The sequence below is a fragment of the Protopterus annectens genome, chromosome 13.part0 (assembly GCF_019279795.1).
Source record: "Protopterus annectens isolate FY-2018-M chromosome 13.part0, PAN1.0, whole genome shotgun sequence".
Taxonomy (NCBI): Eukaryota; Metazoa; Chordata; order Ceratodontiformes; family Protopteridae; genus Protopterus; species Protopterus annectens.
Window position 1 is genome coordinate 783848196 of NC_056747.1, and position 25339 is coordinate 783873534.

General features: G+C 48.5%; 1 protein-coding gene across 2 annotated transcripts in view; it reads left to right on the forward strand.

The window, feature by feature from the left end:
* The window catches only part of LOC122787663 (DNA topoisomerase 2-alpha-like), a 1447528-nt gene that overhangs the window by 620585 nt on the left and 801604 nt on the right, over nucleotides 1-25339 (forward strand). The window lies entirely within an intron of this gene.

Genomic DNA, 25339 nt, shown 5'->3' on the forward strand with positions numbered 1-25339 from the left:
GTATTTGGCATTCCAGCTCAGACCCGTAAAGCTATCAGATTCCAAATTATGGCAAGTGCGTAACTTTTATAGGCACACTGGACATACCCTGTGTTAGGGCTTCCTACCATACAAACACTTAAGTCAATGTTCCTTCAATGTTCCTTGGGTATTATGCAACAGTTGCGGAGAACTAAGAATTCCTTGGGTCACAATTAGTGCCCCTTTGTTTCCTCTGCTTTAAACAAAATGCTTCAAGTCCTGTGGTACCTATAACAAAAAAAAAAAAAGTGAACAAATACAGTCCCTAGGGAGTGACCTTCAGTGCAGTCATGTATATAGAATACGTTTGCATGGCTTGTTTTTCCAACTTGTCAAAGGAGGTGCCTTAACCACCAATTTAATAAAAGCCCTAGCTACAACCACAGGAAGCGCATGGCTACACCCTTTAATCTTCAAAATGAGTGGAATCAACTGAGGAAACAACCTAGCATCAAAAGGACTCTGCTTGTTCTGGCTTGGAAGATGGGCAGTGCAGTGGCTCGCTTGATAATTCAGAAAGTACTGCAAATTGTAATGGATGCATCAGCTTGTCAGTTCTTCCAGTTCAGTATGGTCTGCATGATGTCACTGACATACCATTTAATCTGATATTGTTCTGACCTCAGAACCGAGCTGGCCATCTTCCAAGCTCGTGTCAGCTACAAACTCTCAAACTAAAACTCTTACCCAGAATTCCCCTCCCTGTTGCCCCAGATTTTATTTGCTGCATCGCCATTCAGTCATGTCAAGCTATTTCTCTTGAGCCAAGTATAATAGTTGTCATACTACTCTAAAACAACTTTTTCTGTCGGAAAACTTTCTAGATTGTTTTCTCTTAACTTACCGCATTTACCGACTCTTGAAAATTTCAATCCTTTTTACCGCGAGGTATTTTCGATACCATCATTGGTAGACCCATTTTCATTACCTTCGGGTATTTCTGTACCATTGCTGGTATTCTTTCGGATTTTCTTTCCTGTCATGGCAGATAAAAAAGGTAGTCCAGGATTTAAGAGATTTTCAGATTGTGGCCATAAATTACCTACTTCAGATGGACATTATTTGTGTCTATTGCTTGTTTGTGCCTTATCAGTTGATGTACCCTGTGGAATTTGTAAGACTTTTTCTAACTGGACGTTGAATGAGAGGAAAAATGGATACTGAAGGGGCTACTCAAATCTCCTTTTTCAGCGGCTTTCTGGGTCAGAGGCTTCAACCTCTCCAAGATCCCATAAGAAAGACGGATGAAAGGTCAAATCTCTTCCTTCGTCCCTGGCTGGGGACTCCCACCAACCAAGACCCAAGAAGGCTAAGTATTCTGTTTTGGATCTCTCTCAGCTCCAGCGCTTTCTGTGCCTAGACTTTCAGCACAGAGGCCATCTGCGCCATCTTTGACTTGGGCACTGACTAGTGTGCCCTTTACTGTACTGGTACCGAGGGGCTCCAATGTTTAGACCTCTCTACCAGCACCGACTGTCCAGTCGGCGCAGACTGTAACAGCATTGGCTCTGTCACCTTACCTTGAACAGACAACTCCATTATTGACACCGATTTTTTTTTTGATCCCAGCCTCTGCACCGAGTACTTTGGAACCGACCTTATTGTTTGTGCAGACCATGACTTTTGGCACAGATTTCCTCTGTGCAGACACCTGTAGTTCAGTCTTACGGCCCCGTTTTCAGTGCAGACTGGTGATGTGGGCACAGAGCTTGTCCCATCTGTTGATAAACCTGACTCTCCCTCAGCCGTGTCTGAAATCCACTAGAAGCCTCTCTGAATAGTACGTGTTGCGTCTTGTGGATCTAGTGCTTTTGGCCAGAGGTCCCCCCCCCCCCCCCGAACCTATCCTTCCTTGGGAGTTGATCACACTTTGCCAAAGACCCCTACTTATTCTCCTTCATTGCCTTTGAAGCCCCATGATATAGCAGTCTTCCCCCTCTATGGTTCCCTTTATGGACATTACTCGGGAACCGCAGTTGTCTTTGTGGAAGGAGTTTTGCAGCCCTCTATCCCAACCTCTGAAGAGTCTGTGTTCCCTCAGGCCTTTTACACCCGGTCCCCTACCTTCTAATGTACTACAGCTGCTGATCAACTGGTCCGGCTCGTGCCGCGTGTGGAAGCGTCCTGGCACTGAGGCCATTCCCCAGAGGCCAGATAAAATTTTGGTCCCTCCTGCTACTGACCCCCCATTGGTCCAAAGATCTTCCTGCAGATGCTCTGGTGGTGGTGGCTGCAACCAAAAAAAGACCTGGCGGAAGAAGAAATCCACACTGTTCATCCGCCCAGCAGAGTCGCTGTCTCTGGACAAAATAGGGTAGCGTACTTTTGCATCAGAAACCTTTGAAATCGTGTCACTGAAGTATATGGCACACTTTACCGGGCTTCAAAGGGATTTAGTATCTGAGCTGTCAAACTTTGGCTGATGCCGTGTCTGAGGTCGGTGACAAAGTGGCGCCTCTGCTGGCTACCATTGAGTCGATATCAATCTCCTCCATGCACCTGATATTTCACGCACAGAAGGAATAGTTAGAGCAGTGGGTTCAGGCATTAATCTGAAGTAGACTTCATTCATTCTGCACATGTGTATATGGATCCGATTTGGCAAAAGTTTAAGCATCAGCTCCAAGCTCCTTCCTTACTTATATTACATCACCTCCTCCTATCTTGCCCCAGATCTCGTTTGCTGCTGAGTCACCATCGTGGTCCCTGAGCTCTATGCAAGGTGGTAAGGTTTTTGGTCTTTTTGTGAGAGTTGCGAGTACCTTTCCCTTTTTTTCCTCACTTTGCATTTGGTCGTCGTGTTACTTGTAAAAAAAAAATTTTTTTTTTTTTTTTTTTTGTGATTCTGGTTTCCCGCCTAGGCCCAATCACTGTTGAGTGTGTGAGTGGGCGCTAGGGCTTTTATCGTCTCTACTATGGCTGAGCAGCCTAAGGTATTGTTTAAGAAGTGCCCAGAGTATGATCATAAGCTTTCTCCAGCTGATGGCCACACTGTTCTATATTTAGGGGTAGCCTATCTGTCTGCATCCTGCAACATTTCATGCTTTAACCCTAGGGTTTTGAAGGATTGTCGGGCTAAGCTTCTGGCTAAGGATCTGCTACCTGCTTCTGCCCTGGAGTCTGCCTCTGTTTCCTCCCCAGCCAGTGACGCTGTACAGGCAGGGACTCAACCTCCCGCCATGCCTGCTTCATCTGAGTCATCCCATAGAGGTAGGGATAGAAGGGAGAAGCAGCGCCACGAAGAGAGGGACAGGCCCAGAAAGATCACCGGACTGTCTTTCTCCAGCCCCTCTTCAGAGGTACCCAGGTCTCGTTCTCCTTTGCTCCGCTCTCCCCGTTTCTCGCCGGAGCTGATGGAGTCATCGGAGCTGAGGCTCTCTCCGTAGATCCGGCCCAGACCAGAGTCTGTTGCTTCCTCCAGGTCGACTCCTAGTGTCTCCGACCTGGATATAGACAGGCTGAGGTTCATCCAGAACCAGATTCAGATGGGGGTCTTAGCAGGGCTCTCTCCCATTGGAGAGGGTCCTTCAACGATGCTCCACTCTATTGCTCCTTTCCTGATCCGACCAGATGCTTCAGAGTTCTCGGATCCAAGACTTTTCGGAGCTGTTGGGTCGGTCCCGATGGTTCTCGTGTCCTCTATGCCTGCCGTCACCTTGAGTTCCTCGGATCCGATCTCTGATCCAGGGGACTCTGAGCTGTGGTCGGGGAGTCTGACCAGAGGGTCGAGATCTCACTCTTTCGGATCCCATCCTCTGTGCCCGGACTACCCTACAGTCTGCTCCGATCCCTGCTTCTGTGCCGGGGAGAGCCTCATCCTTGCGTTCTAGGGAGGTGTGCTCTCCATCGGCATTCGGGGCAGTGGAATGGGTTCTCTCCCAGTGGTTGAAACCACAGATCTGAAGTAGGAAGACTTCATTTGTCTGCGACCTGTGGGATTCGGATCCAACATCGGATCCGAGCCGGCAATTCATAAGCTTTAGGATCCGAGCTCCTACCTCCTCCCTTTACCCACAATCCCCTGCTAAGCCCTGATTTACCTCTGATTTCGTTTGCCGCGTTCAGTAGCTGACAGGAATTTCGGGCTCCATAGCGAAAGGAAATTGGTGACATCTTTTTTGCTTATATTTTTTCTTATATAGTTGGTGTGTTTGTTTAGGCTTTCCTCCCTTCCTTAGTTAACTTTCTCGGGTGTTCGTTTAGTGTGTGTTTGTTGTGTGTGTGTTTTTTTTAGGGCCTGTTAGGGCGTAGCTATGTCTGAAGCTCCCAAGGCTATATTTTCTAAATGTACCGAGTGTGGCCATAAGCTTTCCCCGGCTGATGGCCACACTCTGTGCGTTAGATGCCTGGGGGTTGAGCACCTGTCATCTGGTATTACCATTTGTGCATGGTTCAACCCCCGGGCTTTAAGGGAGCGGAGGTCGAAGTTGGCCCTGGCTGGACTTCTCCCTCCGGAATCGGCCTCAGCCCCTGCTGTCCTCCCTTCTCAGCCAGTGGCTACTTCGGTCTCCCTTCCTCCGGCAGGGATTCAATCTCCCGCTAAGAAACGGGAGGATAGGGAGACCAGGAGGGAAAAGGTGAGGCACCGAGAGGGGCACCATAAGCGGCGGGCCGAGGCCTCTGTCTCTGCCCCGCCACCTAAGCGTGCTTCCCTTCTGGCTTCTAAATCTCCTCCTCCTCGGCTCCGATCTCCTCTGTTCTCTCCCGGACCCGAGGGGGTGGAGACTAGACCTTCATTGAGGTCATCGAGGCGACACTCTAGATCCTCCTCGGCCTCGTCGAAGTGAACCTTTTCTATGTTGGACGCTGATATGGACTGGATGATGAGGCGATTCATCCAGGCCCAGATGCAGATGGGAGTGCTCCTGGCCCCCACCCCCCAATCCGGGAGGGGCCTCTACCCCTTTTTTCACCCCCATAGCTCCTTCTCCGACCCGACTTCCGGGTTCGGAGCTTTCGGAGCCGGGCAGTGTTGGACCCGGGGGGGGGGGGGGTTGGATCCATCTGGTCGGCGCACCTCTGATCCAATCCCTCCCTTGAGTGCTTCGGGTACTACGAACCCGACCTCTCAGAGCCGTGGGCCTAGCCTCGGATCCGAGGGAGCTGGTGTCTCTTCGACTCCGTCTAGGTCTGAGCGCACCGGTCTCTCGGATCCGACTGTCTCTGCTCCGGTTCTGATCCCTTCGTCGGATCAGAGTGGGGGAGTCTGCTCTCGGGTCTTAGAGAAGTCGGCTCCCCCTCTGCCTTCGACGTTTAGGAGAGGGTTCTGTCGAGGAATTCCGGTCCCTGTCTCTGCTCCATCCCACACTCCCTCGCAGCTGGGCCAGGCTGCCATCAGCTGGTCTCGGGGACAGCCCGCCTCAATGTCCCAAGTGGTTTCTTTGGAACAACTGGTTGCTGGCGAGGACTCCTCGGACAGTCCCCCCGAGGAAGTGCCTCGTAAGCATAAGTGTAAGAGGAGGCACGTGGACTCCCCCGAGTCGAAGACACGGACTTGGAGGAAGGGGAGGGCTCCCCAAGATCACTTCCAGAAGATGTCTCCTTTGGAGACATTATGGAAATGTTAAGGATCAGGAGGGGGAGTTGGTCTGCCTCCAAGGCCTCCTCGGACGAGTCTGTTTTCTTGGCATTTGAGGCGGGCCCGTCTACCTCTTGGGTGTCCCCTCCTTCCGACCTTCTGATGGACCTTATTGCCACCAGCGCTTTGAAGGACCCGGACACCGTAGAGCCTGTTCCCAAACATCCGGACCGGATTCTTAGTCCCCCATCGGACCGTACACATTGGAGTAAGGGACCCCCAGTAGATGCCATGCTGATGGCTGCAGCCACAAAGAGGGAATTGGCTCAGGAGTGTCCCTCTATGCATCCCCCAGCAAGGAATCCCGCTCGATGGATCGCATTGGGAAGCGAGTCTTTAGTTCAGCAACCTTCTCCCTGAGGGCGCTGAAATATATGGCATACGTGTTCAGGATGCAGCGAGACCTGATTAAGGAATACGCTGCATCGCCCCCGGAGTCCATGTCGGCGGAGGACAAACAAGTGTACTCCACCCATATGGCCACTCTCAGAGCGGTGTCTACTGCTATGCGGCTCTTATCTCACGCAACAGAGGGAGCCGCTAGAGCTAGCAGATCGGGCCTTGTTATGAGGCGCCAGGCCTTTCTCCGTCACTGTTACTTCGCGGAGCCCTTCAAAGTGACCTTCGCGAATGCCCCCTTCGATGGTTTTGCCCTTTTTGGCAAAACTGTTTGCGAAACGCTTGTCCAGAGCGAAAAGGACAGGAAGCCGCTGTCTGCCGTCTGAGTCCGCTTCTCAGCTCCCCAGATGTTTTTCTCAAAGAACCAAAAGGGACAGAAGATGTGGTTCCGGAAATCGCAGCAATCCCAACCTGCTCCGGACAACCAGTCCTTCCGTGGCAGAGGAGGACAGGGAGGTCGTTGTCCTAGAGGCAGAGGGGCTTCTAGGAACTTTGGGTCCAGAGAACCTTTCTCTGACAGACCCACGCAGCACCTCTGATGTTTTACCGGCTGCTCCTCTCCGGAGGCAGTCGGGGGGGGGGACCTTTTTCGAGGCACCTGACATCATGGGAGTCTATCACGTCAGACCATTGGGTGCTTCGGGTGATAACCAGAGGCTATTCAATCCCCCTTCACAGGATTCCCAGATCCAAAAACCTTCCCGATGTACCCACCCGATCAACGGGAGGTGGTAGCTGTGGAAATAGCACAGCTGGTAACAAAAAGAGCCATCCAACACGTCCTCCGAGATCAGACCGGATCAGGGTTTTATTGCAGGTTCTTCTTGGTGCCAAAAAAGACGGGGGACTTGAGACCAGTCCTAGACCTGTCACAACTGAACCTGTCTGTAACCAAACAAATTCCGGATGGTCATCTTACAATTTATCCTCCCCTCCCCCTTTTGCGGGAGAACGATTGGATGTGCTCTATAGACCTCAAGGACGCGTACTACCACATTCTAATGGACAGACTGTCCCGGAGGTTCCTTCACTTCCGGCTGGGAGCCAGGCACTACCAGTTCAGGGTCCTTTCCTTTGGTCTCACCTCTGACCCCAGGGTGTTTACCAAGGTACTTGCAGTGATAGAGGCCCACCTGAGACTCCAGGGAATACAGGTGTTTCCATACCTGGACGACTGGCTCCTTACAGCATCATCAAGGCATCTACTGTGCTCAGCCAGGGACTATTTCCTTCATATAGCCCCTCGCCTGGGCATCACCATAAACCGAGAAAAATCTTCCCTGGCCCCCACACAGCTTATAGATTTTATAGGAGGAAGATTGGACACAAGAAACATGCGGATATTCCTCACTCTTGATAGACTGTCCAACCTGAGGTGTCATATCACGGCCATCTTAGAACCTTCTCCGACTGCAGCTATGGTCCTGAGGGCCCTAGGTTCAATGACGGCAGCCATCCCACTCCTCCTCCACGCTCGACTACACATGAGGATCCTTCAATGCACCCTCCACGTCCAATGGTCCCTGCTTTACCTTCCTCTCAACAGCCCGATAGCCATCAGCAGAGCATGCAAGAGCTCCCTGTTCTGGTGGCTCCAGTCGACGGACCTCCTGACAGGGAGACCCTTCTTTACTGCATTCCCCCTAGCCACAGTGACCACGGACTCTTCTCGCCTCGGGGGGGGGGGGGGGGGGCATTCAGCGGGCAGGATTGTCCAAGGCACATGGAACAGTTCAGAGACCTTCCTGCATATAAATGTTCTGGAAATGAGGGCAGTGCTATTAGCGTTGCAAGCACTACACAGCCTTCTTCCTGTAGGAACTATTGCTATCCAGACAGACAACTTGTCGGTAGTCTGGTACATCAACAAACACGGGGGAACCAGGTCCTTCCCCCTTTGTCGAGAGGCCATGAGAGTATGGGAATGGGCAATCTCCCCCAACCGCTTTCTTGTGGCAATGCACATTCCGGGAAGGTCCAACATTCTAGCTGAGAAGCTCAGTCGCACCATTCTTTCCCCTCACGAATGGTCTCTCAATTCTCTAGTAGCTAAGCAGATTTTTGCCACCTGGGGACAACCCTGTTGCGATCTTTTTGCTTCTCCCTCAAATGCCAAATGCGACAGTTTCTTCGCTCTACTTCCCCCAGTCGGGGAATCCCCGAGAGACGCCCTGGTGCATGCTTGGCCTCCCGGTCTCCTATACGCTTATCCCCCTCTTCCTCTAATGCAAAAACTATTACAGAAAGCCAGCAGTTTGGGGAGCAGAATTATTCTCATTGTCCCATTCTGGCCTCGTCAACCATGGTTCCCTTATGTATGGTCTCACCGAGTGAATCCGCCCTGGATTCTAGCTCCAATTCCGGATCTCATTTCCCATCCTCAGTGGCTTCCAATCCCGAACCTTCACACTCTGAAATTGACAGCTTAGCTGCTCCAGTTCCATCCCTAATCAGGACTCCCGGTATCTCTTCACCAGTGAAAGCCATCATAGTGGCTGCCCATAAACCTTCTACTAGGAAGATTTATCGAAGCAAATGGAAGCGGTTCTCTATTTGGGCGGAACATAAAAATCTTGATCCCTTTTCCGCGCCGCGCTCTGCAGTACTAGACTTCTTGACCGACCTTTTCCAACAACGAGCAAGCTCTTCGGTAAAGGTACAGATGGCGGCCATTTCTCATTACCATGTGGGTCATGACTCTACACCTCTCATGGCTGCAAAAATTTGCAAAACCTTTCTTAAGGGTGCTTTCCTCTTATGACCTCCTGTTAAGGAAGCTGTACCACCTTGGGACTTGTCTTTAGTGCTGCAGTCCCTAACCACACCTCCTTTTGAACCTGCAGCCTCTGTGGACTTGAAGTATCTTTCCTGGAAAACTGCTTTCTTAGTGGCCATTACGTCAGCTAGAAGAGTTTCAGAACAAACTCTGTGCGTCAAACCACCTTATCTCTCCTTTTTTCCTGATAGTCTCCCTCAGGACCAATCCTTCCTTTCTTCCAAAGATTGCTTCCGAATCCAATATTAACCAATCTATTAATTTGCCAGTTTTCTTTCCCAAATATAAAAACAAAGGAGAATATAAACCTCATTCCTTAGATGTTCATAGACAACTGCAATTCTACATTCACAGAACAGCTGGTCATAGACAAATCCGATCAACTGTTAGTCTCCTTTGCAAAATTCACACTGGGTAAGGCGGTCTCTGAGGTCACCTTGTCAAAGCGGATTTCTAATTTTATCTTGCAGGCTTATGACACCTCAGAAAGGCCAGCTCCTCAAGACTTACTGCACATTCTACAAGAGCAGTATCTACTTCTGCTGCCTTTAAATCTAGAGTACCATTAGATGATATCTGTGCAGCAGCCACTTGGACCTCATCTCATGCTTTCATTTCACATTACAAAGTGGACATTGTTTCCAGAGGGAGAGCATCCTTTGGCTGTGCGGTGCTCCGGAACATCCTTCCATGACGGCCACCCAAGATCCAGGTAGCTGGGGACTCTGTCCCACAGGTTGCAGACAATTAAGTCTTCCTACTTTGGATTAAGAAGTTATGTACTCACCATAATGTTCCATCTGAGTAGGTGACTTCATTTGGATGCAGCCATCCCCCTGACCTTTCAAGGCGCTATTAGTCCTGGTTTACCCAGGATTCTGTTATACTGGTATTCACAGGGCAAACTCAATCTGAGGTCAGTCAGGGCTTAGCAGGGGATTATGGGTAAAGGGAGGAGCTAGGAGCTCGGATCCTAAAGCTTATGAATTGCCAGCTCGGATCCGATGTCGGATCCGAATCCCACAGGTTGCATCCAAATGAAGTCACCTACTCAGATGGAACGGTATGGTGAGTACATAACTTCTTACTCACCTACTCGGATCCTACCCAGATCCATCTGATTTTGGATTCTGTTTTCTTTACCCTGTTTCAGGGACAGCCCGTGCCAAAGCAAACCCAGGTTGTTCCCCTCGGGGAACCCCCGGAGGCTTACGAATCCTCTCCAGAGGTCCCACTGGAGAGGAACCTCGAAAGCACAAGTGTAAGAGGAGGCACTTGGACTCCCCTGAGTCCATTACCACTGATACAGACTTGGATGAAGGAGAGGGTTCCCCCAGATCACCTACCGAGGACGTCTCGTTCGGAGACATTATGGAGATCCTCCTCCAAAGAGGTGGTTGGTCAGCCCCCAAACCCCCTGCGGATGAGTCCGTATTCCTGGAGGCCTTTGGCACGGGCCCATCTACTTCCTGGCTCTTCTCCAGCTGACCCTTTGGTTGACCTCATCGCCACTAGGGCATGGAAGGATCCTGACACCATAGAGCCTATACCCAAAAGGCCAGATAAGTTTCTCTGTCTGCTGTCAGATAGGCAGGCACAGTCGCTTTGAATAGTAGATATATATGGTAGACGCTTTGGTGGTTTCAGCTGCCACAAAGATGGAACTGGCACAGGAGAGTTCCTCTGTTCATCCACCAGACAGTCCAGGTCGATGGATCGTTTTGGGAAGCGCATGTACCAGTCAGTGACTTTTTCTATTTGTGCGCTGAATTACTTGGCACATGTTATCCGACTGCAGCGAGACCTTATATCAGAACTGATTCGCCCCTGGGGTCTGTCAATACAGGACAAGCAGTCTTTTTTACTGCGAAGATGACTACACTGAAATCATTGTCTTATACTTCTATGCGTTTCCTCTCTCATGCTACAGAGGGAGCCACTAGAGCTGCTGGTACAATTGTCATGCCTGGATCAGACTGTCAATTGGCGGACCCCTTTAAGGCGTCTTTGATAAACGCCCCCTTTCGATGGATCGTCCCTCTTTTTGAAGACTGTACGTGACGCACTAACCCAGAGTGAGAAGGACGGAAAGACTGTCAGCCATCGGAATCCTTTTCTCTAGCCCCCAGAGGTCCTATTCCAGGAACCAAAATGGACAAAGGATGTGGCACCGGAAATCAGTCCTTTCGTGACACTTGGAAATATTTGTCACCTAGCAGCAGAGGGGACAAGACCGCCATCCTGGAGGGAGAGGGGGTTCCCAGTAACTTCGGGTCTAGGGCACCTTTTTCCGACAGACCCGCACAGTAACCATGAGGGGTTGCCTGGCTGCTCTATTCTGTAGGCAGTCGGGGGAGATTTTCCTTACTTCCAGCGGCATGGGTGTCAATTACTGCAGACAGCTGGGTGTTGAACATCATATCCAGAGAATATTCTATTCCCTTAATTTCATATCCCATAACTCCAACACGCCTTCCAGATGTTCCCCCCACTCGCAGGTCCCCCCAAATCAATCCGGATCAGGCATCTACTCCAGGTTCTTTTTAGTGCCAAAGAGGAGCCCTACCCTTTGGTCTCACCATAGCCCCCAGGGTGTTCACCAAGGTTATGGTGGATGTCCTTCATGGATGCATCTGCAGTCATAACAACTGGGTTGTCCTGTCGTCAGGCAGCCCTTAAGTCGGCCGGATTCCAAAGTCCGGGTCCGGCTTCGGCTGATGTCGCACTTCACCCGACGTCATCTCTGGTCTTCGGGTATAAAGGCATCAGCCGACGCCATTTTCCTCAGTCTTTCTTGCCGCGTGGCGCCCGAAGCAGAAGCTGTTCGCAAGTGCCGGTCGGTCGGATCCAGAGATTACTTCTACCGAATACTACTTCAAAGACTTCTAAAGCTAAGTACCCCATTGGGGACTCTTTCTTGCCTCAGCCGATGTCAGAAAAAGTTAATAATGGTTTAACCTGTGGGAAACAAATACCTCATAAAGATTTCCACTCTTATTGTCTGCCTTGTTTAGGCCCAGCCCACGACGTAGCAGCCTGTTCGGCCTGTGCTTCATTCAACCGACGAACGCTTAGGCGTCGGTCGGAGTTTGCTGAACAGTTTTTCGGTTCTGATTTTGCGTATATTATGCCGTCGGATCCTCCAACGACCCAAACTGCTAAAAAACGCAAAGATAAAGACCGACACTCGCGGTCCGCGGTTTCGGCCGAAACCATGGTTAAGCCAACCGCGAGTGTCTCTGTTTCGGCCGAATCCGAGAAAACTGATCAAAGTACAGCTGAATCTATTACTACCACTGAGGCCCCTGCTACTTCTCTTGAATCGGCCTCAGAAATTTTATCCACTACGGTGGTTGCCACTGACTTATCAGACACCATTCCCTTGGATGTCTCTACCCCAGCACGTGGTGCTGCTAGGCCTCCAGCAGCCATGTCCATTAAGGCCTTTGCCAGGGCTAAAGCAGCCAAAACTACTAAAACAGTGCCTGTTATACCCCCTACAACCAGGCCCTCTTCTAGTTCACAAATGCTTACTCTGGCAGAAGATTTAATTTCATTAATTAGGGGATCTCAATCTCACCCAGACAGGGCCTCTCAGCCCCCAGAGAAGAGACCTAGGGCAGAGCCCCCCGAGCCTGTGTCCTCTGATGATTCTGACGATGAATCAGACATAACAGACCAGCCAGAGGCTCCCTTCTCCAATTATGAAGACTCAGATGCTGAAGAATCCATTCCAGCTGCTTCCCCACCAGAAGAATTCTCCTTTGGGGAAACCTTACATGCCATGCGAGAGCAGTTCCAATGGCAGCAGCAGGATTTCTCAGACTCCAGAAAGACTTAGGACCTTTCTGCACCTTCCACAGCATAGGCCCTTAGCTATACCTCCTGTCCTCCCTGTGGTGGACGATGCCTTCAATGACGTCTGTTCTGCACCAGATTCTTTACCCCCAGCCCCTGCCAAACCAGACAGGTTTTACAGGGTACCAGACACTCATCACCACCTTTACAAAGCCCCACTTGCAGACCCCGAAACTATATCCCAGGGTCCCAGGGCAGTAGCCGCGACCACAGCTAAAAACCCTATTCCTTCTGAAAGGGAAGCCAGGTCATTAGACAGATGGGGCAAAAAAGTCTACACCTCAGCTACTCTCTCAGCTAGAGCTTTAAACTGTCAGTTTCACATGATACAATACCAAGAGTTTATGCTTGATCAGTTAACAAAAAAGCTATCCTCTGATGACTCTATTGATTAGAAATATGTATTAGAAATGGTAAATAACATACAACAGGTTAGTAACCATTCCTTAAAATGTGGCTATGATGCACTGGAGGCTTCATTTAGATCAGCCATGACTGGCACAGTGATAAGAAGACATGCATGGCTAAAGGAACAAGCCTTACGGATCATGTTAAAGCTAAGTTATTAGATGCTCCTATGGATAAGACCAGCTTGTTTGGTACACCTGCCCAGCAGGTAATGAAGAAAATGGAAGAAAAGGCAAAATCTGTTCAAACGGTTAAAGATTTCTTGCAGGTTCAACCCCCAAGGTTTAGCAGGAACTGGCCTGCCAAAAATTGGTCCTTTCCTGACTCCACAAGATCCCAAAGGGGCAGGAATAGACGTTCCAGAGGCAGAAACCAATCCAGAGGAGGTGCCTACAGAGGACGACAGTGGCAAGGTAACAGAGGCACAGACACAACCACTGCCACTACAACAACACAACCACAGTGACTTACCTCTAAATCCGCCTACCAGGGAACAAATAGCAGCTCCATTAGGCGGCAAATTAACCTTATTTTCAAAGAACTGGCACTATATCACAAAAGACAAGTGGATTTTACAAACCATAGATCAAGGTTACCGGTTCCACTTCCACACTTTACCAGTCAAAGAGGAATGCCAAACCTACCTCCAAATCAAAAAACAGAGGCTCTACAACAGATAATGCAATTAGCAAACATGAGAGCTGTGGAAAGTGTGCCAACAACAGAACAAGGAAAGGGATTCTACTCCAGACTATTCCTAGTTCCAAGAAAGGAAAAAAGTTGGAGACCTATTCTCGACCTGTCCACCTTAAATACATACATCATTGTCCCAAAATTCAAAATGCTGACCCTACAGCAACTTCTTCCCATGCTGGGCAAGGAGTGTTGGCTGGTAACTCTAGATCTCAAGGAGGCATACCTGCACGTCCCCATTCGACCAATCTGCAGAAGATACCTCAGATTTCTTGCAGGATCAGAGCATTATCAATTCTCAGCATTGCCCTTTGGCTTATCTACTGCGCCCAGAGTATTCACAAAATGTCTGGCATCAGTAATCGCCCACTGCAGACTACAGGGAATTCAAATTTACCCATACCTGGACGACTGCCTGCTACAAGGGGACAACAAAAGCAAGCTGACAACATATTTACAAAGGGTCATTTACTTGCTACAAGCACTGGGATACACAGTCAATTTACAAAAATCAAGGCTGATACCATCCCAAACAAGGACATTCTTGGGCGCGGAATTGGACACAGTAAGACAAATGGCATTCCTAACTGCAGAAAAACAAAAAACTCCCTCTTTACTTCTTGGCTCTAACAAAACAGAACAAGTTAACAGCAAGAAAAGTACTGCAGGCCTTGGGCTTCATGGCATCATGCATAATCTTGGTCCCACTTGCCAGACTACATATGAGAAAACTACAGTGGTACCTAAAGAATTTATGGTCCCAACACAGGCACAGCCTAGAAACAGAAATTCCACTAATTCCATGCTTAAAACAGGAGCTCCTATAGTGGGCTCAAGCATGCCAGTCAAACCCAGGTCTACCCTTTCGCAGATGTCAAGCAAACCAGACCATCACAACAGACGCTTCAGACCTAGGATGGGGGGCCCACATGCTGGACAAATGCGTGCAAGGATTGTGGACGCAGGATCAACTTCACCTGCACATCAACCTAAAAGAAATGCTGGCAGTAAAACTGGCAATCCAAAAGTTCAGACCATTTCTCAGAGGGCCAGTTGATGATAAGAACAGACAACACCACAGTCATGTGGTACATCAACAAACAGGGAGGCACTCATTCATACCCCCTATGCAGAATGACTTTGGAGCTGTGGAACCTGGCACTCAGCTACAACATCCAGTTACAGGCAATATTTGTACCGGGAAAGGAGAATACTCTAGCAGACATATTAAGCAGAACCACATCGGATGCCCACGAATGGATGCTACACCCGGACATCTTCAAGACCATCTCAAAGAAATGGGGAATGCCTCCGATAGATCTATTCGCTTCCCCTCTCAATCACCAGCTCAAAAAATTCTGCACAAGGACATTCCACCCACTGGCATGGAAAGTGGATTCGCTCTCCTTCAGCTGGAAAGGCCTAACAGCATATGCATTCCCACCTCTTCCCTTGATACACAAGGTATTACTAAAAATCAAGGAAGAACGTCCAAGGATAATCCTGATAGCTCCAAACTGGCCAAGACAACACTGGTACCCACTGCTGAGGAGCATGTCTCGAACAATATGTGGCCAATACCCTGATGCCTTTGATGTTAACTCAGAACAACTACAGCATCATGCATCCAAACCTAAAAACGTTGCAACTGACTGCATGGAACATCACATAGCAGCAGCCAATCCAGAACTTTCCCAAAGAGTTAAAGATATTATTCTTGAAGCCCGCAGACCTTCAACAAGAAGGAACTATGCAGGAAAATGGAAAAGGTTTGTCATTTGGAGTACTGAAAGAGGAAAAGATGTGTCAAACATAGATATGCCTAACATTCTGGAGTATCTGGCAGAACTTCTACATTCAGGCCTGTCCTACTCCTCCATCAAGATACATGCATCAGCTATATCAGCAGAATACAGCTTTGATCCACCTGTCTTTTCACATCCTTTACTCAGGCAGTTCCTCAGAGGAATCAAGATTGTAAAACCTCCAAGGAAACCACCATTGCCAGCTTGGGACTTGAACTTTGTGCTAGAAAAGTTGACACTATCACCTTTTGAACCAGCAGCAACAGCAGACCTACAGCATCTATCGTGGAAAACTGCCTTCCTACTGGCAATAACCTCAGCCAGGAGGGTTTCTGAACTTCAGGCCCTAATGGCAGTACAGCCCTTCCTAATCTTCCACCAAGATAGTGTCCATGAGGACTAATCCTACATTTATGCCTAAGGTGGTATCCAGAGTGTCTTTAAACCAGGCAATCCACCTACCTACCTTCTTTCCCAACCCACAAAACAGAGGGGAAAGAATACTGCATACCTTGGATGTACATAGACAGCTACGCTACTACTTGGACAGAACAAAAAGTAGTCGAAAAACTGACCAGCTTTTTGTAGCCTATGCAACAGGAAGGGAAGGAAAAGCTATTTCCAAACAGACAATCTCCAAATGGATAGGAAATTGCATACGATTCTGTTACTCCTTCCATGGAAAACCAATTCCACAAAACATAAGACCTCATTCTACAAGGGCAACAGCCACTACCACAGCCTTCTTACGAGGAGTGGCAACCAAAGACATTATTGAGGTGGCTACTTGGACCTCCGTGCATACATTTGCCAAGCATTATAATTTGCCTCTATATTCCAGATCCCGAGCAGGGTTTGCCACTGCTGTACTGCAAGGGATCCTAAACACCATAATCTAGTTTTTCCTCCTCCCTAGTTGGCTATGGTATTCTACCCAGTTGTTATGACTGCAGATGCATCCATGAAGGACATAGTACAGTTTTGTACCTACCATAAATGTAGATGTCCGAACTGGATAGCATCTGCAGTCAGATTACCCTCCTCTGTGGTACTCCTAGGGTGTTTACCCTCCTAATAGCTAGCTGGGGGAGTCTTTTATGGTGTATTTGTTTGTATATATGTACATACATGCTTATTTTTGTGTTTACCTCTATCTTTTTGGAAACATTGGCATTTATCCAAATTTTAGCCTTCAAGAGGGCTACTGGCATCTGGGGCAAGAAACACTGAGGAAAATGGCGTCGGCTGATGCCTTTATACCCGAAGACCAACAGAGATGACGTCGGGTGAAGTGCGACATCAGCCGAAGCCGGACCCGGACTTTGGAATCCGGCCGACTGAAGGGCTGCCTGACGACAGGACAACCCAGTTGTTATGACTGCAGATGCTATCCAGTTCGGACATCTACATTTATGGTAGGTACAAAACTGTACTTTGTAGTGGCTCACCTGAGACTTCAGGGCATTCTGGTATTCCCCTACTTAGACGACTGGCTCTTCGATGCATCCTCTAAACATCTCTTGTCAGGCCCTCCACTACTTCCTCGGTCTGGCTCATAAGTTAGGCATCACGATCAGTATCAACTAGACCCACCTGACTCCGGTTCAGATCATAGACTTCATCAGGGCAACGTTTGATTCGATTCAGTCAAAGATTTTTCTCACTCCAGAAAGGATAGAAAATCTCAGACTCCATGTATTGGCGACCTTGGATCACTCTGTAGTCACAGCAGCCGATGTTCTCAAGGCCATGGGTTCGATGGCAGCCACAATCTCTATCCTCCCTCTGGCACGTCTTCATACAAGTCCTTCAGTGGAATCTAGCAGTTCAATGGTCTTGGCTAGACCTTTCGATGAATTTCTACATCCAAATCAATCAGACATGCAGAATGTCACTCAGTGGTGGCTTCAGTCAGTGGACATTTTCGCAGAGCGCAGCTTTCTAGCCCCTCCGACTCGATTCATGGTTACCACTGACGCTTCCCAGCTCGGGTGGGCGGGGGCACTTCCTGGGAAGAACGGTCCAAGGTATGTGGTCCCCTGCAGAGACCAAGCTACACATCAATGTCCTGGAGAAGAGGGCAGTGCTTTTAGCGTCGAGAGCCTTCCACCCTGTCCTACCTCCAGGAACGATAGCCTTTCAATCATCTGTAGTATGGTATATAAACAGGGAGGGACCCGATCCTACCCCCTTTGTCGCAAGGCCATGAGGGTTTGGGAGTGGGCCATATTCACCAGCCGGTTTCTCATAGAAACGCATATCCCGGAACGCTCCAACCTGGTGGACAGTCTCGGCAGGGCAATCCTTCTGCCTTGCGAGTCTCGGCAGGGCAATCCTTCTGCCTTGCGAGTCTCGGCAGGGCAATCCTTCTGCCTTGCGAGTCTCGGCAGGGCAATCCTTCTGCCTTGCGAGTCTCGGCAGGGCAATCCTTCTGCCTTGCAGTCTCGGCAGGGCAATCCTTCTGCCTTGCGAGTCTCGGCAGGGCAATCCTTCTGCCTTGCGAGTCTCGGCAGGGCAATCCTTCTGCCTTGCGAGTCTCGGCAGGGCAATCCTTCTGCCTTGCGAGTCTCGGCAGGGCAATCCTTCTGCCTTGCGAGTCTCGGCAGGGCAATCCTTCTGCCTTGAGTCTCGGCAGGGCAATCCTTCTGCCTTGCAGTCTCGGCAGGGCAATCCTTCTGCCTTGAGTCTCGGCAGGGCAATCCTTCTGCCTTGCGAGTCTCGGCAGGGCAATCCTTCTGCCTTGCGAGTCTCGGCAGGGCAATCCTTCTGCCTTGCGAGTGGTCTCTGAAACAATCAGCAGTGGAAAAGATAATCTGTGTTTGGGGTCAACCTTGCTGCGATCTCTTCATCTCCTTCAAGCGCGAAGTGCAGCAACATCTTCGCTCTGATCACCCCTCTGGGGGATGTCCCCACGGAAGCTCTAGTCCATGCTTGGCCTCCCGGGCTACTGTATGCTTATCCCTCATTACCTCTTATTCCGAAGTTCCTTCAGAGAGCTTGCCGGCTGCAGTGCAAAGTCAATGTTAAGTTTGTCAATCTCACATTCATTCTTGTTGGATGGGTTCGGAGCCGAACCTCTGCTCCGACTCTGCCTATTACTAAAGCTCGAGAGCTATTTTTTCGGCTCGAGGCTATGCTATGTCCCATAATGCTAGGCGTGATATACCCAGATCTCGTTTGCCGCTTCAGCTACGAGGTTGTCTTTTTGCCGGCTCAGGTTGTATTCATATGTTTTTTTTTGGTTTTAGTCAGCTTTTTGGGTTAGAAATATTAGCGATAGTGTTTTTATAGTTACTACCCTTAGATCCCTGTTTAGTATTCCCTCTTGGGTAGTTTTGATGCTGTTTTTTTTCCCCTCCCTTAATAGGCCCTTGGCCAATCCTCTTCCATTCTTATTTATGTGAGCGTGTGCCTAGTTTCTTTTGAAAAGTGTGGGGTTTTGTTATGTATTTTTCTAGTCTGTTACAACATTTTTGTGTGTGTTTGACTGACTGTGACTAGACATTCATCCCTTTTTCAGGATGTCTAAAGACACTAAGGTCTCTGACTTCAAGAAGTGTGACTCTTGCTGTCAGAAGTCTCTGACAGACTGTCACACTTGTGTATATTGCCTGGGCCCTCTGCACCTGCAGGACTCTTGTTCTGTCTGCCATGCGTTCAGTCCAAGAGTCCTGCAGGAATGCAGAAATACTTATTTTGAGAGGCTTGTTAAAGCCTGAAGGTTCCCCGGCTAAGTCTTCGTCGGGTAAACCTAAGCCTGCCGAGCTGTCGGCTCCATGTTTGGAGCAGTCTCCGAGCAGTGCTACAACTACTACTGCATCGGTTCCGGCCAGAACCGATGATTCTAGGCCTCAGTCGGCTCCGACTCTGTCAGAGCAGTCTTCGAGCAAGAAGCGTTCCAGATGTTCATCGTGTTTCACTGTTGCAGTCATGACTAGGGTTCTCCCCTGCTGGCAGGCAGCCCTTGGTCGGCCAGAATCCCAAAGTCTTGGACCGGCGTCGGCTGTTCAACCCCGCTCCCTGACATCAGAGTGCCAGGAGTATAAAGCTGACAGCCGACGCCATCTTCTCCAGCCTTTCTTGCCGTGCGGTGATAGCACTTGGCAAGTGCCGGTCAGTTGACTCCTGATGAATATTCCTATTTACTTCGGTTCGAAGACTTCTCCACTCAAAGCTAAGTACCCCGTTGGGGAAACTTTTTTTCTTGCTCCACTCCGATGTCAGAAAAAGTTAATTGTATTTCATGTGGGAAGCAAATACCTCATAAGGATTTTCATTCTTACTGTATTCCTTGCTTAGGCCCTGACCACGACGTAGCTAGTTGTCGGTTTTGTGCTAGATTCAATCAACGTACAATTAAGCGAAGGTACGATTTTCCTTTTCATTACTTCGATAGGCGCTTTAACTACAAAATGTCGTCTGATGCGGTTCCATCTACCGGAGTTCACAAGTGTCGCAAGGATAAAGACAGACCTCTGAGGTCCAATTCTGATGATAGCGCACATGTGGAGCCAGCTTCAGGTTCGGCCGTTGTCAGTGAGGCGCTTTTGCAGCCCCTGTAGTCGGCCATTTCAGAACAGACTGCCGAAACGGACTCTCATGAAGAGCCTACCAGGCCTTTAAATATCTCTGTTGCAGGACCTTCGGACAATGCTCCTTCGGATGGGTCCGGAGCCGCTGTGCAGGTACCAGCTTCCGAAGGGGTTTTCAGTTTACTCAGCTTCAAGTAAAGGCAAAGACTCCTAAATAAAGACTTCAACACAGGCCTCTTCTGAACCGGCTCCCAAGTCACAGAAGCAGTTACTCAAGATGGCGGAGGATTTACTTACAATGATTAGGGGTTCTCATCCCCCTCCAAACAATAGGCCAAGGTAGGATGTTTATTATGATTCCTCTGATCAGGCTTCTGTTTCCTCCGTTTCTTCTTCCGATCAGGAATATTCTTTCCCTCCTAATGAGGATTCTGATGCGGAAGAATCCATTCCTTCAGCTTCTCCTCCTGAGGATTTTTCTTTTGGTGAAACTCGTCATGAAGTGAGAACATTTCCACTGGGAAGGGACAGGAGTATTCAGAATCCAAGAAAAGACTGGGGGATTTTCTTCTTTCCCAACATAGAACCCTGGCTATTCCTCCTGTTTTGGATATTGTGGATGATGCCTTTTCGGAGGCTAACTTAACTCCTGATTCTTTCCCTCCTGCTCCTGTTAAGCCTGATAGATACTACAGGGTTCCTGATTCCCATCAGTTTTTATACAAGAATCCTACTGCTGACCCTGAAACCATTTCTCAGGGCCCCAAGGGTGTTAAGGCCGCTACTGCTAAAAATCCCATTCCTACTGAAAAGGATTCACAAGCCTTGGAAAGATGGGGCAAAAAGGTGTACACTTCTGCTACTTTTTCCATTAGGGCTTTAAACAGTCAATTTCATATGCTTAAATATCAGCAGTTTCTCTTGTCTGTCTTGAAACAAAAATTTACTTCCATTTCTGCCTGTGCAGATAAGGAATTACATGACTTATTGCATGCCACTGAACAAGTTGGGAAGCCTGTTTTACACTGTGGATTTGTTGCCTTGGAGGCCTCTTGTAGGGCTGCGGCCTCTGGCACAGTCATTAGAAGACATGCATGGCTAAAGGAACAAAATTTGCTTGAACAAGTAAAGGCCAAATTAATGGATGCTCCTGTTCAGCATAATGTTTTGTTTGGATCTAAAGCTGAAGAGGTGATTAAAAAGCTGGAGGATAAGGCGAAATCCATGCAAACAGTTAAATATTTCTTACAAGTACAGCCTCCTAGATTTAGCAGGAATTGGCCATCAAAAAACTGGTCCTTTCCCTCTGCAGACAGGCCTCAAAGGGGTAGATATAGATGCTCAAGATGGAGGCCTCAAACACAACTGCTTATAGACCAAGACAGTGGACTGCTTCTACCCCTAGGGGAGGAGAGGACAGGCCACAGTCTGAAAGGAAACAAACTCAATGACTCCCTCTTGGGCTGCAGGATCGTCTTGCCTGGAAGCCCCCCTCTGAGGAAAACAACTCTTATCAAAATTGGACTCAAATAACCCAGGACAAATGGGTTTTGGATGTGATTTTTAAGAGGTTGCAAATTCCATTTTCATACTTTGCCAAGGCCAAGCGGATGGCCAGACCTTCCAAAACATCAATGGACGGAGGCCTTAAACCAGGTGGAAGCGCTTTTGGCTATGAATGCCATCGAACTGGTTCCTCTTTCAGAGATGGGAAAAGGATTTTACTCGAGGCTTTCTAGTCCCAAGGAAGCAAAATTCATGGAGACCCATTCTGGATCTGTCTGTGTTGAACACCTTTCTAGAGATTCCAAAATTCAAGATGCTTACTCTACAGCAGTTACTTCCAATGCTGTACAAAGATGCATGGATGGTGACTTTGGATTTAAAGGAGGCATATTTACACATTCCCATCAGGCAGGATCGCAGAAAATACCTCTGGTTCAAGGCCGGATCGAGGCACTTTCAATTCTCTGCGCTGCCCTTTGGATTGTCTACTGCACCCAGGGTCTTCACCAAATGCCTGGCTCCAGTAGTAGCTTACTGCAGACTCAAGGGAATTCAAATTTACCCTTATCTGGACGATTGTCTAGTTCATTCAGACAGCAAGGATGTCTTGCTCCAGCATCTGGACTTTGTACACAACCTCAAATTCCTGGGATTCTCCTTAAACAGTCAAATTTGACACCATCACAACAGATAACTTTTCTGGGTGCTCTTCTAAACACTACAACCCAGAATGCATTTCTGACATCCGAAAAACAATTACAGCTGGCATCATCTTTCAAAGCCTTGGCAACTCTAACCCATCTATCTGCAAGGAAATTCCTGCAGGCTTTGGGTTACATGGCCTCCTGCATCTTTCTCGTACCTTATGCAAGACTACACATGAGGAAAATACAGTGGCACCTAAAAAGTGTATGGTCTCAGCATTGCCACAGTTTGGACATACTGATTCCTGTCCTTCCTTGCCTTCAAAAGGAATTTCTTTGGTGGTCCAGGGCATGTGCTCTAAATAAAGGGAAGCCCTTCCGTCTACCTCCTGCCTCTCAGATTCTAACCACGGACGCCTCGGATTATGCTTGGGGAGGCCATTTCCAGGGCATTTGTCTGCAGGGCCTTTGGACAAAGGATCAGATGCACCCGCATATCAACTTAAAGGAAATGTTAGCAGTTCAGAAAGCTCTATTGGCCTTCAGGACTCTTATAACCAGGACAACAACTAATACGGACAGACAACACCACAGGTATGTTGTACATAAAGAAGCAAGAGGGATCTCATTCCTACCCCCTTTGCAGACTAGCCATGGATTTATGGAACACAGCTCTAGCTTGCAATCTGTATCTTCAATCTCAGTTTCTACCTGGGAAACAAAACTTACTGGCAGACATTTTGAGCAGAAACCTTTCGGATCCACACGAGTGGATGCTGGACACCAAAATATTCAGGATGATAACAGTATGGGGATGTCCTCACATAGATCTCTTTGCATCCCATCTAAATCATCAGCTACAGAATTTTTGCACCAGAACTTTCCACAGAGAAGCTTGAAAAGTGGATGCCCTGTCATTCAGTTGGAGGAACCTCTCTGGATATGCCTTTCCTCCTCTACCTCTTCCACGAGTTTTATTGAAGATAAAACAGGACAAACCCAAGATGATTATCTTGTTGGCTCCGAATTGGCCTCAGCAGTTTTGGTATCCAACTCTAAAAAACCTATGCCTGGAGCCCCCTTGGATTTTACCTCAGTCTCCAACCTTCTGTCCCAACATCAGGGTCGGGTTTTACACACTCATGTCTGAACTCTCTACCTGGCGGCCTGATTAATCCAGGACCTTTGATTTCTTTCCTACCCAAGCAGGTTATGGGTGTCATTTTAGAAGCCAGACGTCCTAGCACTAGAAATTCTTATGCAGGAAAATGGAAAAGATTTTGTTCTTGGATGCAGGCTCAGGATTCTGATCCTCTTCTTCCAAACATTACTTTAATTTTACTTTACTTGACAGATCTCTTAAGGGTCTCTCTTTCTCTTCCATTAAGATCCATGCCTCTGCTATTTCTGCTCATTATAATACAGACCCTCCCATCTTTTCCCACCAGCTCATGAGACAGTTCCTCAGAGGAGCTAAGAACGTAAGACCTCCTAGATCTCCTCCTATTTCTGCTTGGGATCTCAATTATGTTTTGGAAAAACTAACCTTGCCTCCTTTTGAGCCTGCCGCTTCTGACATCAAGTTTTTATCTTGGAAGACAGCTATCCTGTTAGCACTAACCTCTGCCAGGAGAGTTTCAGAGTTACAAGCCGTTATGGCTGTGGAACCTTATATTATTTTTAATCAAGACAGGGTATCTTTGAGGACTAATCCGACCTTCATGCCTAAGGTGGTTTCCAAAGTGGCTTTAAATCAAACTATCCACTTGCCAACCTTTTTCCCCACTCCTCAAAATAAAGGGGAAAGGATCTTACATTCCTTGGAATGTACATAGACAGCTACGTTTTTACTGAACAAGAACCAAGGACATCAGAAAATCAGAACAATTTGTTTTTTATGCTTCAAGTTCTCAAGTTAAAGCCATTTCTAAACAAACCATTTCTAAATGGATTGCTCATGGAATCAGATTTTGTTATTCACACCATGGAAAGCAAATCCCAGGGAACATTTGGACTCATTCCACCAGAACTGCTGCCACTTCTGCGGCCTTCCTCAGGGGAGTTCCTACCAAGGACATTTTGGAAGCTGCAACTTTGAGTTCAGTGCATACTTTCTCTAGGCACTAAAATTTACCTCTACTCTAAGTCTAGGGCAGGCTTTGCCTCTGCAGTCTTGCAGGGCCTTTTAGCCGCCTCTTCTTCATGACCACCTCCCTTTCTTTCAGCTTTGGGATTCTACCCTGCAGTCATGACTGCAACAGTGAAACACTATGAATATAATACAGTTGTGTACACCTACCATAAATGTAGATGTTAGTGTCTTCACTGTTGCAGTCTGTGTTTCCCTCCCTCCTGTCCCCTCTTATTTTTACTTGTGTGGTTCCTTTTTTCACCATTCTTCTGTGGTGTATTTGCAAAGGTTATGGGACCATTTTCATTTTGGAACTCCTGACATCTGGGGCAAGAAAAACTGGAGAAGATTATGTCGGCTGTCAGCTTTATACTCCTGGCGCTCTGACGTCAGGGAGCGGGGTTGAACAGCTGACGCCGGACCCAGACTTTGAGATTCTGGCCGACCAAGGGCTGCCTGCCGGCAGGGGAGAACCCTACAGTCATGACTGCAACAGTGAAGACACACTAACATCTACATTTATGGTAGGTGTACACAACTGTACTGTCTCCTTCCCTGGAGTAGGTCCATTCTGCTCCAAAGTCTCCCTTGTTATCGGAGTGGAGTCACGGGTCCCATTCCTCTGTCTTACAGGCTGTCGTACCATGACCTCGAGGTGGTGGTTCGGCAGACTACTTAAGTCACAGGCACTGGCCCAAATGCTGCATAGCCCTCCACATCAGGTAGTGTCTTTCACTACTCCCTCTTCGATTCCTCGTCTGACTTTCTGTGAGTTCGGAGCCGGAGATCGTAGGGGTCGTGACCGTCTGAACGTCTGAGCAAATACCACCCCTTTCGGCTCCGTCGTCATCTCCAATCTATTCCTTGGTCCCATACTTGGAAGGATCTGGGCGCCGGGACTCTCGTCTGCTCCGAGGGGGTGAGTGGCATCGGACACTTGTCCGACCCCGTTCTCCCTCTCGGAGCTTCGGTGCAGGTGAGTTCAGCC